Source organism: Pan troglodytes, chromosome 8 (genome assembly GCF_028858775.2).
Source record: "Pan troglodytes isolate AG18354 chromosome 8, NHGRI_mPanTro3-v2.0_pri, whole genome shotgun sequence".
Lineage (NCBI taxonomy): Eukaryota > Metazoa > Chordata > Mammalia > Primates > Hominidae > Pan > Pan troglodytes.
In genome coordinates this window covers 91447402-91462423 of record NC_072406.2, presented here as the reverse complement: position 1 = coordinate 91462423, position 15022 = coordinate 91447402, and the positions used below count along the sequence as shown (strand labels likewise).

General features: G+C 57.2%; 1 protein-coding gene across 14 annotated transcripts in view; it reads right to left on the bottom strand.

Moving 5' to 3' along the window:
* ZMIZ1 (zinc finger MIZ-type containing 1) overlaps positions 1-15022 on the bottom strand; it is a 248043-nt gene that overhangs the window by 67034 nt on the left and 165987 nt on the right. The window contains exon 1 of one of the 14 annotated variants that reach the window (XM_016918732.4): positions 6545-7176. The exons of 8 other annotated variants lie outside the window; for them this stretch is intronic. The gene's annotated coding sequence lies outside the window, so the exon portion shown is untranslated. Of the gene's footprint in view, positions 1-5774; positions 6048-6544; positions 7177-15022 lie in introns of those variants that run through there. 5 more of the 14 variants (XM_063781915.1, XM_063781916.1, XM_063781917.1 and 2 more) reach the window with 5 other exon arrangements.

Genomic DNA, 15022 nt, shown 5'->3' with positions numbered 1-15022 from the left:
CCTCACATCACACAGACAACTTGGGGAGCCAGAGCTGGGCCAAGACCTCGAGCCTTTCAATTCCTGCCTGGGTGACCAGGGCTGCCATGTCCTCATGCTCCGGGCTGGCCATCTGACAGACATTTACGCAGCACCCAGCGTGGATGCAAGTCACGAACCGCCTGTCCTTCAAGTCAGTGTAGTGGGCTGACACCCAGGTGGGCAAGGGATGACAGGAAGCTACTGATGTACAGCGCTGGATCCTGGATGTGCACAGGAGCTAAGGACCGCAAGGAGACAGTGGCCCCGGACGCTGGGTGTGGGGAACCAGGGAAAGCTTCCTGGGCCATGCCATGGCATTAGAGCTGGGCCTGGAAGCAGCAGAAGTGAGAGGCAGGAAAAAGGGCTCCTTGGGCTTCCTTTTTCCTTCATCTCTGAAACATGCCCCCCATTTTTTCACAGTCCTGGCCTCCCACACACAGGGGTTGAACCAGACCTTGCTAAATCTCCTGCGCACAATGAAGCTGCCCGTCAGCTTCATAAGCTCTTGGGAGGCAGACAGGGAGCTGGTAAATCACTAGTGCCTCAGGCTCTGACCCAGGGAGCAGGGATTCAACACTGGAGCCCTGGGAGGGTGGGAGACCAACTCTGCAAGCCCAGAGACTACCCGCTGGCACCCATCCACTCTAGTCCCAGCCCCAGGGAAATGCACACATTGATTTAAAGCCTCCTGGGCCTGGCTAGAATCCCCCGAGGGACTAGGGAGAGACTCCACAAACAGGACTGCCTCTCTTTTCCAGGAGAGCAGAGGACTGTTGTGGGGAGGTCTGGACAAGCTCCATCCAGTTCCCGGAGCTCCTCAGAAGGCAGAGCTGGCCGCCCTCGCCCCCCACCATGGGCAACCACAAAACAGGAACCCTGAAACAAGACGAGGCTTTCCATTGCGTCAGCAGGGGCAGGGACATTCCCACAGCAGGACGCCGACCTCACACTACTCCCAACTTCTATGCCCGATTCCTGCCTGCTACTCAGCAGCAGCCCTGCTCCTAGAAGCAGGAGGAGTCCCAGTGCCTCTGAGGCTCCAAAGCCTTTGATGGCTCCCCACTGCCCTGAAGGTGTTGCAGCAGCCTCACTCAACCTCTCCTTGAGCTCCTGCTAACCTCCCCCCTGCCATCTGGAGGGACATCCTCCTTTCTCATCAAGCGCCATACCTCTCCTGGTTTCCAAGCCTTCGCAGCTACTAGTCCTCCCACCCAACAGTCCTTTCTCATCCTGCCCATTTCCAAAATCAAGTTCCACCTGGGAAGTGTTTCAGGCCGCTCCAGCCTGAAAGTCACCATTTTCCCCTCTTCCTTCTATAGCTCTTGGGGTGTAGAGCATAGGCCTCTGTTCATCTAATTCTCTCTTGCCGTGCTGCACCCTAATATTTCCCACTGCACACCCAGATGCGGGTGGTGGCACCCAAAGACATGGCCCAAGCTTCTTTCTCACTTTCCTCTCTCCCCACCTCTCTGGCACAGGGCTGGTACTGAGGCCCTGGAGTGGAGTCTACCTTTTAGAGATGAGATAAAGATGAGGCAGAGATGAGACACTCAGGCCCCCAGAGGGGAAGTGACTTGCCAAAGGTCACACACTAATTTGGCACCAGACTACAGATACAATCACTTCAGAGCTAGTGTTGGGAGCCATGATTCTACCAATAGCATCAGAATTATCTGGGGAGCTTTACAAGCCAAATCACAGGGGCCGGGCCTCCCCTCAGACCCAACAACTCTCCAGGGTGGTTTGGGAGCCTCAGTCTCAGAAAATGTGAGTGTCCTGGCTAAATCCCCTGTTCTCCATTCACCCAGTACACACAAAGCAGCACCACTGCCCCAGGCCAGGCACTTCTAAGGCCTGGCCTCACCCTACGGGGGGTGGGAGCAGTTGGGGAACCCAGCAGGGTCTCTGCGGCTTAGAGAAGCCCCAGGGTGGCTCTAAGGAGAAGTCAGGGCCATGGCTGGGGCTACTGAGAGGGAGGAAAAGGGTCATACTTCCTGAGCCTGGCCAGGCAGGGGGACAGCAGACTGCCTGGCTGGCCCACCCAGGGGTCCTCACGCCCAGTACTCTGGGTGATGGGGGTAGCTCCCAGCTCTGTGCATCAGTTTGGAAAGGCACACAGCCCATCAGATCCTGGGGAACGAGGACACTGTGAGCTTCCCCGAGGGACTCACTATGGGTCCTGGAAGGACTCCCCGGAAAGGCCTCATCAGTGCCCCGGCCCCTGACCATTTTCTCCCTCTAGAGGACTAGAAAGCTGAGAGTGTCGCCAAAGGTCCTCACATCCCTCAAGCTGCCCTGATGGGCCTTGAAGAACCCTCTTTCTGGTGTGCGGGGGTCCCTGCAGAAAGCCACCGCATTTTCAGACCTCCCACTTCAGTCAGGTCAGGGCCATGGGAGCTGGAGGTGGCAGCGAGGCCTGCTGCTGGGGGAGTGGGCACCTCAGGACACACGGACAAGGCCACAGGAAGCTAACCCTCACCTCAGGGCTGGAGCAGGAAACCAGGCAGCAGGCACAATGAAATCATAAACCACAAGTTCCCACTGGGAGACTGGGATTTGCAGTGGGCTGGGAGAGGGCATTGGCTCCATCCATGGCCTCTCCTGCCATGTGACCTTGGGGCAGGAAGTCCCTTCGGCCCTCTGGCCAGTGGGCTGGCCTTCCTTCCCTGCCTGTGGTGTCTGGCCAGGGAGCTCCCTGGGAAGCTGGAAGTGCTTCGAGGGTGGGGGCCTTGTTTTTCCCTTTGCAGGCTCCCTCGTGAGGCAGCTGCTGCTCTGCCAGGCCCTGGGAGAGTTTCCTCCTGCAGCTGAGGCTTGGGGAAGGAGGGCGAGGGAGGCCCAGCAGATGCTCTGTGACACGGCGTGGCGGGGCAAGAGCAAGGGTGAGGTGCACTCTGTACCAGTCAAAGGTCCCGAAATCCTTCTCCCCGCTGGGTTCGGGCCTGTACCCCTCTCTCTGAGGTGGTGCTAAGGATCCCAGCCACAGGCCCCACTGAGGAGTTCCTTCCCCATGGAGGAGCCAGCCTCTCCCGAGGGACCCATGCCGCATCGCTCAAGGTAAACACCTCCCTTGCCCAGAGAGCCTCGCGCCCGCTCCTTCCAGCTCTGCCAGCACAGAACTCTCTGTTCCTGAGGACCCGAGGCTGAGCTGGCGCTCCCGCCCGATCGATGGATGACTTCACAGGGACTGACGCCTACCGGCACCAAGACTGTCCCTCAGGGAGGTCTGAGGCTGCTCCTGGGACCGCTGCCCACTCGTGCCCCCTGGCTGACCTCTGCTGGAGGACAGAGTGCTGGCCGAGGGGTTGGAGACCTGGGACTCATGCCACCCTCTTGCTGGATGACCTTGGGCAAAAGTGAACCTCAGTTTTCTCCTGTGTTAAATGGGAATGCCTGGCTGGTCTACTCCTTCCCCGCAGCAGGCTGCCACAAAACAAATGCTAGGGAAACAGGAGGTCTCTTTATCTAACAGACTCGCCTGCACTGTTACACTCGTGGGCTCTGAGCTAGTGTCCTCACTGCACCTCTGTCTTAAGTCTATCCTCCTGGACAGCACTGTCTGTCGTCCATGGAGCTTCCTGTTGTGGTGGACATGTTCTAGAGTCTGAGCTGCCCAACAAGGCGGCTACCAGCCTTCGATGGCTACTGAGTGCTTGAATGTGGTTAGTGCCAAGGATAAGCTTAACTCATCCCTTTAATTAATTGAAATTCACAAACAGCCACATGTGGCCAGTGGCTACTGTACTGAATGGCGTCATCTCAGACCCAGCTCAATCACTCCTTACTCCCTGGGGCAACATTCAGGAAGCCCCGGGCAAGACTTCCACAGAACCTCTGTGGAAGCACCTTTCTCCCTCTAGCTGCCTGACTCCAGACTAGGGACTCATCTCAGAGTTCCCAGGGACTGCATGGACTGGGTGCTCAACCAATGCAGAATGAGATCTGGAAGTGCTCTTTCAATCCCTCTGCCCCCCCACCCCGTCCCAACTCCAATGGGGAAAACACACACAACCAGCCTTCCACTCGTGCCATCATCATTCAGCAGCCACTGGGCACCCACCATCCGCCAGGCACCACAGTTGGCACTGGGGCATACGGTGATGAGAAACACGTGGTCCCTGCCTTTAGGGAGCCTGCTGGCAGTCAAGGTCTTGCTCCTGTTGGAGCCAGGCCTGGCCCCCTACATCCCCAACTGGATGATCTCGGGCACATCAGTTTTCCCATCTGAAACTGGGGCTCAAAAGTCCCTGAGCGCACAGGCTGTGATGAGAATCAAGAGGCATGAGAGAGGCACAGGGGCTCTGAGCCAGGGGAGGGCTGTGCAGGGCAGTGGAGGCAGCCTTATGAAGCGAGGTGTAAACTCTGTGCAGGCTGCGCTTCCGGTAAAGACCTAGATTCTCACCAAAGCATCGCCGTTTGGTGGTTTCTCACTAAGGAAGTTCAGGATAAAAATAGCTCAGAAGGGGACTTGAATCCAGCTAGTTGGAGGGTAGTCACTGCCTGGCTTATACACAAAAAAAGGGGAAAGTCTTGTTAGGAGCCACGTGGACTCCAAGAGTCACCCTTCCACCCAACCCCTGGGACAGGGCCTTTCCTCCATAGCAGATGGGAGATAAGCTTCAGGCCCAGAGCCCCATAACTGGGGGAGCCGGAGCCCCCATGTAACATCTGGGGTCACCCTGACTTCAGGATGGCACGGCCTTTTCACCCCAACTCACTCCTCAGCCAGATTTCTGACTCTCAGCCTGATTTCTCTCCTCAGCCCAATTTCTGTGGCCACTCTCAAAGATGGGCCAATGAGAAGCACCAACTCCATGCCACCTGCCACACAAAGCCTTCCTGCTGGAAGAGCCATCAGCCCTGCTCAACACTCATCTGGCAGTCTCGCCTGATGGTCAAGGGCGAAGGGACTGGGTCCCCACTGTAGGAATGACAGTCTCCTGAAACCCATCTAAAGAAGTGCCAGCTGACCTCTCCTAGTTTCCCCCCAGAGGGCTTCTGGACCCAGGAACTGGTACCTATCTGGTGCCCACCGCACCATGGCTTGGCTTCGAAGACACCAATACCAAAACCACATGCTCAGGACCCCAGGCAGCCGCCTCTTAGTCCCTATCAAGGGGCTCTTTCTCCAAGGTCTTGTACAAGGTCCTCACAACCAGGCATCTCCTGAAAGGCTGCTTCCTGCCCTCTGGTGCAAATCCACCTCTCTCCTCTAGCCAGCTTGCCAGCAAACACTTGTCAGAAGTCTATTCGGCACCCACCACCTTTGCGAAGGGCACCCTGCCGCAATGGTGGCATCACCAGTGCCCGTGGGGTCTCTACGCGCTGGAGGCATCAGGGCTGCATTCTGACAAAGGAGCAGCTTGAAGTCGAGGACCCTCAGGCGCTGCCTCCGAAGGCATCCTGGCCGATTCTTATTTTTGCAGCGTGAGCCGACTGAGCACAGAGCCTCGTAAAATGTCTGCTGGAGAGCCAACACTTCACCTTCAGGGACCTGGGTGGGGGCGCACTCTGCCCCGTGGCCCCAAAGAGAAATGAAGGCCCCGTCTGTGGGCACACAAAACCGGCCCGGTGCACGCCGGTGCCACTCTCGCGGCCAAGCCTGGGGCTGACACCATGCAGCACACGGCGCTACCCACAATGCACCGGCCCTCCTCTGTCACACACAGGCACGCACACTCACCCCCGCGCCCGGAGGGAGCCCAGGGCCCGGCCCGTGGGCGCCCAGGCGCCGACCCCTCCGGCCCCGCACTTACCTAGAAGTTGCACCGGTCGCGATCCCGCCCTGGCGCCCTCGGGGGCTTGGGGCCCGGCCGGCGGCGGCCGCGGCGAGCGACTCCGGGTAGGATTCAGCCAGCGCCGAACAAAGGCTGCGCGCAGGCAGCGGGCGCCGCCTGCATCCCCGCTCCGCGCCCCGGCGGCGGCGGCGGCGCGGGGGCCCGGGCGGGTCCGGCGCCCGCTCGCTCCGCGCTGCCCGCTCCGAGGGCGCTCCGGCTCCCGCGCTCCCGCTCGCTGCTGCCCGCCACCGCCGCCGCCGTCCGGCTACCGCACCGCACACATCAATTATTCATCGCCCGTCTCCAGCTTCCCGGGCGAAGCCAATCACAGGCGGAGGCTCCGCTAATGGGGCCGCCGCCGCCGCCGCCGAGGAGGCAGCCAGCCGCGCGCCCGGGCGCAAGCGACAGCTCTCCAGGGACGGGGATGGGCCGGGGGCGCGCGGGGGGCGGGGGCGCACGGGGCGCGCCGGAGAAACTTCCCACGGCCCGCGCTCTGCGCCGCGCTCGCGGACCCTGCGGGCGTGACCACCCACCCTGCGTGTGCCCGCGTGGGGCTGGGGGCTCCGGGGGAGGCCAGGCCAGCCGCGGCGGGGGGAGGGGAGGGAGGAGGAGGAGGAGCGCGGGAGGAAGATGAAAGGCGAGCAGACCTGCCTTGGCGTCTCCAGGGAGCCCCGGCTCGCGCGCGCCCTCCCCGCCCCGCGAGCCTCGCCGTCCGCACCCCCGCCCCCCAGCCCGCCGCCCGCACTCACTCGCGCGCGCAGACCGTCAGCCCAGCCACTTCGCTGCGAGGGAGCGCGAGCGAGTATGAATCGGAGGCAGCTCACATTTCAAACTTGCACGCAGGGGTGGTGCTGGTGCACGCCGCTGCCGAGCGAACGCACGACCCGACGAGCAGCACTCCAGCCTCCGGGCGGGGGCGGCGACGAGGCCCCTTTCCTTCCCCCGCCTAGGCAATTAATTGGAAGCAACACTTGTGCGAGTGGGGCTCCCGGAGCGCTGTCGCCCGAGGAGGCCGCCGGGAAGGCGCTGGCGGTGGATGACTTCGGGTGTCTCCCGCCCCCCAGCGAATCCTCCCAAGTGGGCATGCTAATGAGGGTCCACGGCGGGGAGGGGGTGGAGGAGGGAGCTGAACTGGAGGGGGCCTCGGCCGGGGGGAGGGGAGGGGAGGGGAGGGGAGGGGAGGGGAGGGGAGGGCGGGGCTAGGCATCCAGATTAAATCTCGGTTTAAAGGATTTTCGGAACGGGCTACGGGGTGGAGAAGGTAGGCGGCCCGGCATCTTACTTCCCTGACCCTGGGTGCCCTGGCACCCCCGGGATTCCCCGAGCGAGGGGCCCAGGACAGGGTGAACACGCGCACGTACGCTCCCGCTCCCCGACTTCGGGGAGTTCCTGTGACCAGGAGCTGGCGGCAGGAGGGAAGCCGGGGGCGGCTGCGCGCGGCCCTGCCCCGCCCCGGGAGCTGCTGCCTTCCTGACATTGCATCCTGTGGTGGCCGAGGCCTCTTCCTTCCAGCCAGTCTGTCGCAAGGGCTCCGGGCTTTGAGCGCTTGCTCACCCCCCACCTCTCTGCCCCTTAGACACCCCTGGAAGCCCACCTGCTGTCCCACCTCCAGAGATCTTCGCCCCTCCCTCTTTCATGGGCACTCCCTGTCATCATTACCCCCTCGGGAGAAACTGTATTTTATAGCTCCCTCCCCCAGCCCCACCCACCTGCCTGTGAAAGTTGCTGGTGTGGTGACCTAACTGCCCCAAACACTTAGGAAGGTAAGTGAGGCCCCATCATTCATCCCCAAAGAAGGGCAGCCATGACTGTCTTTAAAATCTCCTCTGTATTGGACTGCCATGCCCTGCTGCCCTGGCCAACACCGGGAGCTGACCAGGTTCACTGGCCTTTGAGGTGACATCTCCTGACTCCATCCCCTCTTCTCAGCTCAGCCTCTGGCTGGCCCCTAAACCTTCCTGCCGGCCCTGGAAGTTGCTGGGACAAATCACTTATCTAGAAATTATGTTCTTGCTTCTTGTTTGACATAAATCGTTAGCAGGCTCTAATCCCACCCACTGCCGCTTGAAATATCGCTTTCAGGATGGCATTTGAAAATGCAGTTGTCATGGGCTTTCCCTCCGAGGAGGTGGTTAAATGGATTAATTCGTACTTCATAACTTGAGCCTTTTGGACACGAACTAGCTTCCTGCAAGAGAAATTAATTGGCATCCCCTTACTGGCAGGCCAACCCCAGGGCAGCCAGGGGAAGGACTTCCCTTCAGCTTTGCACAAATTCCAGGCTCTGCTTATTCTCACCTCCATCTCATCTCCTCGTAGGTTATTATGGCTTCTTTGGGGACAGTCATTTACTCACTGAGACATTCACTGGGGCCCTGCCCTCCCAAGCAGCACCGCAGGCAGGGGTCCAGTGAAGACTCGCCCATCTCCCCACTGCAGATCCTCCAGATGACTGACCTACTCTAAAGCCCACTGCTCAGCAAATGACACCGAGAAAACAGATGGGGTGGGACAATATGGCTCACGTGTCCCAAGAGAACACTGAGATGGATGTACCTAAGATCTGGTTTCTACTGTTAATCTGGTTTTTAACAATGTCAGCACTTGGACCTCCATTATCCAGAATCCAAAGAGCCACTATCTGAAATAACCAGAACACAAACCCTTCCCCATTCTGTGCAATGACAGTTCACTATTCTAATCTGATCCTTAGTGCTTTCTGAGCCACCAAAGACCCGCATGTTTGGGACTTCCAAATTCATTTTTGAGATATCCTATATGTGTTGGTACCATGTGGCCAGCCCCAGAAGCTGAGTTCAGCAAAACCACTTTGGTAGGTTGAGCCAGAATTTGGACTGGAATTGAGCAGAGGTTTATACCAGAGGGGGACAGACCTGGTGGCATTGCCCAGGAAACTTCAATAAAGACAACCTGCCAGTCTCCCTACCCCATCTCCCTGTTCTCCCAGGGACCCACTCTGGGAAGTCATAGGGTGGGGCTGGAGAAGAGAATTAATATACGCTCCTCTGGCTTGAGACCAGAGGTTTTAGACTTTCCCCAGGTAAGCAAAAAAAAAAAAAAAAAAAAAAAAAAAAAAAAAAAAAAGATAAATACTCTTCACTAGATTTACGTAATTAGGAAAACAAATTGTTTTCAAGCATCCATTCACCAGACTGCACGGGAGGCCTTCAGGCCAAAGCTGGGGTTTTCAGATGCTAATTTCAAGGCTCTCTCTGGCCCACTTGGTTAGCAAACTCTTTCTAGTTACACGCCTCCGGTCTACAGAAATACGGGCACTCCAACCAGTCTCTGCTTCAGAGGGCCTTCTCCACTTGTTCCAAGTTCCAACTCCACTTCTCCAACTTCCAAAGATTTGCTCAAAAGCCTGGGGCCCAAAGCAGCCCGCTCCACCCCCTTGATAAGGATCTACAGCAAAGAGGCCGCAGACAAAGGCGCTCTCCACCTCAGCTCACAGGCACTCGGTGAGCTCTCTGAGTGACCTCGGCAAGGGGGGCAAAGCCCCGGGGGAATGACTTGGGAGAGAGAAGAAAGGAAGAAGAAAGGGCGAGCTGCAGCCCCCGCGCTGCAGCTCCTTGATGAATGCCCGCCAGCACTTGGGAGGCCTGACGCGGGGATCAATAGCGGGTGGCTTTTCTCGCGGGTGTTTGAACTCCTCCTGCCGTGGGCCCTGGCGAGGAGGAGCCGCCGATAAATCACGGCGCTGCAGCCGGGAAGGCAGTGGTGGCTTGCTCGGGAGAGCAAGAGGAGGGAGGATGCTTTACCCAGCTGGAGGAGCCTGCCATGCGGAGCCTGCCTCTGCAAGACCAACTGGGTGGGGTTGGGGTGGGGGCGGGTGGGGACCCTTCCAGTCAAGCTGGGGGCGCAGACAGGGGCCTTCTCCAGGGCTCCCCTGTTTACCCACAGAGGGATGGGCTTCCTGGATCCTGTCCCAGCATTACCCAGTAAAAAGAATCAAGCCACCTAGGATGTAGGTCACCCAGGGGTCAAAGTGGTTCTGGGCTGGGTCACCTCCTGTATAAGGCTTTGTATAGTGGGAGGCCTGGGGGCTGAGAGGCCACTAGCAAGGAAAGACCAGCATACAAAAGCCAGGCTCCCTCTGACCGCTTAGAGGGAGCACAATGAAGCCAGGGACGGCTCTGCTGGGTGCTGGGTTCTGAGACACAGAGCTCTTCTTCAGGCAGGGTCTGCTGATTCAGCAGGGCTGAGCAAGGATCCTATGACTCGGAGATGTCACCCATGCGGGCGTAGGCGCTCAGAGGGAGGGTGAGGTGGACAAGGAGGCCCCAGCCACGTGTCCACGTGAGAATGACAGGCATGAGCTCAGGCCCTGGGAGCTGCCTGGGCCATCCACCTTCACATCCCTGGTCCTTCTCAGGACACGTGGGAGTGTAGAGCATGGAGTGGGCATTCAACAAATGGATGCACACATACCGGGGACCTGGCATGGAGCAGCTATCACACAGCCAGCTCAGTTGCCCAAGGAAGGCTCAAACAGCAGCCCTGGGGCATGAGACAACTCAGGGGCTCTGCCTCCAGAGACCCCTTCCTGGGGCTTCTGCCAACCTCTGAGGGGTCAGGGCATAAACTCTCATGTGTCTTTATGACACTGTTCTCTCTGTCCCTACTCCCTTTCCCCCCTCATCCTGGTCAACCTCCTCAAGTCTTCACTTAGTCTTTAAGATGAAAGGGACAGTTGCGGTTGAGCTCCTGGCCAACGCAGGCATCGCCACCAGACCTCAGAACCCCTCCTGTGTCCACACACGGGGTCACAGAGCTAGGGGCCCAAGCAGGATCCTGGCCTCTGCTCTCCTGGTGTAATAAGCAGCTCATGGTTACTGAGAGCTTGCTGGTTGGCAGGCACACTTCCAGGCATTTTCCAAGTATTAACAATCCTCACCACCAGACCTTTCTGACAGGAGCTATTTCCACTGTACAGAAACTAAAACAGAGGCGCAGGGAGGTTTAGACAATTTGCCCAAGGGTTTAAATGACTTGGCAATCCAGTTCAAAAGTATGCATTGATAACCATCACATATTCCCAAGGTGGGAGTCTAGGATCCAGAGAAGGAAGGTGACCTCCAGGTCACACAGTCAATTAGAGCTGTGATGAGAGCTCATGCCCCCAACTCTGTTTTATATTCTTTCCCTCATACCACATTACAAATACTGAAATAGTTCTTGCTTCATTGTGTTTCTTTTTAGAGTTTAGCATCTATGCATTTGTAAGCATTTGTGTGACATTTTGAGTTTGCTGGGGCTCCACCTGAGTGGGGGACAGGGACACGATGCACAGTGAGACCTCCATGCCTCTTAGCCTCCTGCCACTGCACCCCGCTCCCCTTCCTGGGCGTATCCTCCAGCAGGGCCACTCATCCTGGACCCAGGCTGCATTCCCACAAGTCTGCATTTGGCTTCCACCCAAATCCTATAATCGTTTCATTTTGAAAACAATACCACCCGGTGCCCCACACCTCCACTCAGTACCTCCGAGAAGTTCTACAAGGGCAAGGTTACTGGGGTTCCAGGAAAGCATCCTGCCAGGCTAGAGGAGAAGAGAGGATTCTGAGGGGAGGGGGCACGTGAACCAGACACAAAATGATCATTCAGAGGAGCCTGCTCAGCTACCTGCTCAGCCCCAGGCTACCGAGCGGGGAGGGGGCGAGCGGGGAGCTGGTAGGGCTTGGGGCTGCCCCCAGGGCTGGGGCGGAGACAGGAAGGAACTGGCCATGCTCTCCGGGCTAACTGAGGCGCTGCGGAGGGAAGGGAGGAGCCTGGATTTGGAGGCTGAGGCTCAGGAAACAAGTTCTGACTAGCTGGTGGCCCTGACGAGCTGTTAGGCTTTCAGAGCCTCGACCTCCTCCTTTGTAAAACGAGGGTGAGACCACCTAACACCAGGTCCTGGGAAAGACCAATTGAGAAGCCATGGTGTTAGGGAGTGAACTGTGTCCCCACAAAAAATGTTGAACTCCTAACCCCCAGAACCTGTGAATGTGACTTTATTTGGAAGGAAGTAGGGCCTTTGCAGATGACCACGTTAAGATGAGGTCATTAGGGTGGGCCCTAATCCCTCAGAACTAGTGTCCTTATAAAAAGAAGTTTAGACACAGAGACATGCATGCAGGGACAATGCCACGTGAAGACTGAAGTTATGTTGCCACAAGCCAAGAAACTACCAGAAGCGAGGAGAGAACCTTGGAGAAGATCCTTCCCTAGAGCCTTCTGAGGGACCTTGGCCCTACTGACACCTTCCTCTGGGCTTTTAGGTCTCCAGAACTGTGAGACAGTGAATCGCTATTGTGTAAGCCACCCGCTGTGTGGCACTTTGTTATGGCAGCCTTAGCAAACTAAAATGGAGGATCCGTTAAAACCTAAGTCACAAAACATTCTTCTGCTTAACACCCTTCCTCATGTTGCTCTGGCTCCGTTGGTGTAAAATGCAAGTCCTTGTGGCTGAGCCCCCGCGTGACCCAGCCTCCAGTCTCTGTCATCTCTCTGACCTCATTTCCCTCCAGTCCCCCTCGGCTTACTCTGGTCCAGCCTCGATGCCCTTCTAGCTGTGAATGCACCCGACGCACCTCCAGGGGTTCTGCCAGGAATGCTCTTCTCCAGGTGGCCCTGGCTCCATCCCCACATCCCCGCCTCCTGCAGGCTTTCCCTCGGGGGACCCCTTGACTGGGAAGCCCCCGCCACCACACTGACCACAACTCAGCCCCCTCTGACATGCCTGTGAGTCTCCTGACGTGGCTTTGTCCTTAGCATTGTTGGCTGGTGTATTTCAATTATTTACCTTGTTTAACGCTGTCTCCCTCACTAAAAGGCAAGCTTCATGTCAACTGGGACTTTAGTCTGTTTTGGATGTGTTATATTGACAGTATCTAAAATATGCCAGGCAGATGCTTTATAAATATTAGCTGTATGAATGAAACAAGGACCAGCTGCCTGAATGAATGAGTGAACCAAGAATGATTGCATGCACAGTGAACAATCACAGCCTCTAAGGGTGTGTGGTGGCCCTGCTGCCCTGCCCGGAGCCTAGGTCTCCGACCTGCTTCCTAGAACCTGTTTCTCAGGGGCAGGCAGCCTGTTCAGACAGGAAGCTCAGGCTGGTTAACAAAGGGGCTGCCGGAGGTGGTGGGGAGCGCGCCACCCAGGTCTCTAATGAATCTCTTCCCATTGATTTCTGGAGTCGCCTTTGAAGGGAAGAGACGGCAAAGGCAGCTCGAATGTCCATGCCTCAGCAGTCCTGGGGTTTCATTGCTTCTCCCAGGACACAGCTTTGATGGGGGCTTCCGAATGGCCCCAGGGTTGGACTGACATAAGCTCTCTGCAGTTGGAAATGCAATTTGCCTTCCTGCCGGACTGTCTGTCTGCCTGCCTGGCTGTGCAGCACACCTCCCTGTCTGGGCTGGAGCAGCCAAATTCCGTTCCTGATGCTTCCCAGACAAAGGCTCACAAGGCAGCTGAGCACAAAGCTTCCACTTTGCAGCGGAAGAAAGTGAGGCTCACTTTGGGAAAAGATTTGGGGCCACTCACACACTCTGGCCCAGGCTGCAGGACCAGGCAGGGCTACTATACCAGGTGTCCCAGCCACCATCGGACCCATCGTGCCTGGAAACCATGTGTGGCCTATTCCTTCCAGCCCCTTTCTTGACAGAGCCTCTACTTATCCATTTGCAATCAAGCCAGCTCAGTCGACATCAGAGTAAAGAGGCCCTTGTTTCCCTCTTCAAATGAGGAAACTGAGGTTCAAAGAGGAGGCAGGGACTGCCTCCAGTCACATGGCATATTAGTTGTAGAGCCAGGACTAGAACCCCAGACTCCTGGCTTGTTCCACGGCCCCAAGCTGTCTATCCTGGCACTGTATTCCTGCCAACTGTAGCGTCCAGGGCATGCCCTGCAAACTGCAAAGTGCTAGGCAGATATGCTCTTCTAAAGGACTCTTGCCCATCAGTTGCCTCTTTTTCCCAGCACAGTGTGGGATTCTGATGGGATGGGTCCATCCTACTCGGTACCTCCCGCTCACAGGGAGGTCGGGGCTAGACCTGGACTTGTCGGCTCTTTCCCTCACCTACTGTGGGAGTCACATGCATCCTGAAGATGGGTGGGTGAACCTGATTTGGGCTCAAAGAAGGAAGGAATTTCTGACAGTCAGGGCTGCCAGGGAGTAGCAGGGAGCAGCCTGTCACCTGAGGCATATGAGCTGAGGATGGAGAATTGCAGAAGGGACCCTGTACTGGTGGGCTTATGGCTTCTGAGGCCTGCTGTAGGGTGCTAGGAGAGGTAAAAGGAGAGGAGAGGTGGTTGAGAAGCAAGCCCGAGCACCTCGGTGTGCTCTGGGCAGCAATTGCGCAGTTTTAGGAAGCTCCCAAGCCCATGAAAAGTTTGCCAGGAGTCCTTCATCACCCGGTGCAGCCTTCCTGCCTTCCTTTCACCACCCCATGTGAGAGGAGGTTCTCCGGGTGCCTGCTCCCTTCCAGCCCCTTGTTCCTGGTCCATGGCAGATGAGGGGAGCCAGCGGCTTCCTTCATTCCCCAGTGTGGTCCCAGGTGTCCCCCACCTCCAGAGGCTCTGGACATGAGCTGACAGGCTGCATAGGAATGTCTGGGGGAAATCCAAAGGTGGCCGCCAGGGCAGGGCAAGGAGTGGGAGGCCTGATGTTGAAATCAGGGCCTGCAGAGCTGAGCTCACAGAACTGCGTGCTCTTTGGCCCAGGAGGCCAAGTCCCCAACTGAGACAGATGCTACCTGGAAAGGGGCTTGGGAGCTTGCTGTGTGACCAGGTGCAGGTCACTGTCCCTCTCTGGACCCTAATCCCCTCTCCCCCAGTGAAGACATCTAGTGTAGATGCCATACCTCTCTTTGCTGCCGGGGGCACTGGCCTCCCCAAGTCTGGCTGGGTAGGCTCCAAGAAGAAATGTCATTATTGAACTGACTCCTGCTAATTCCCTGTAAAGGCCGGAGTAGGCTGACAGGTGGGCCAGGCAAGAGGTCTACAACACACATCATTTTGTCAAGGCAAAGACGCTGGTTCCAAGGTGGCAGGCCCTCTATGGTTCCATTCTCCTATATTTATTTGTGGTTTATCTGTTAAGTATGTTTATCTATTAAGTATGTTAAATGTTTCCTGCATGACTAATGGATATTCACCAAGTTATTCCACAGTGGTGGGATGTCAGCTTTACTTTCTTATAATTTTCTGTATTCCTT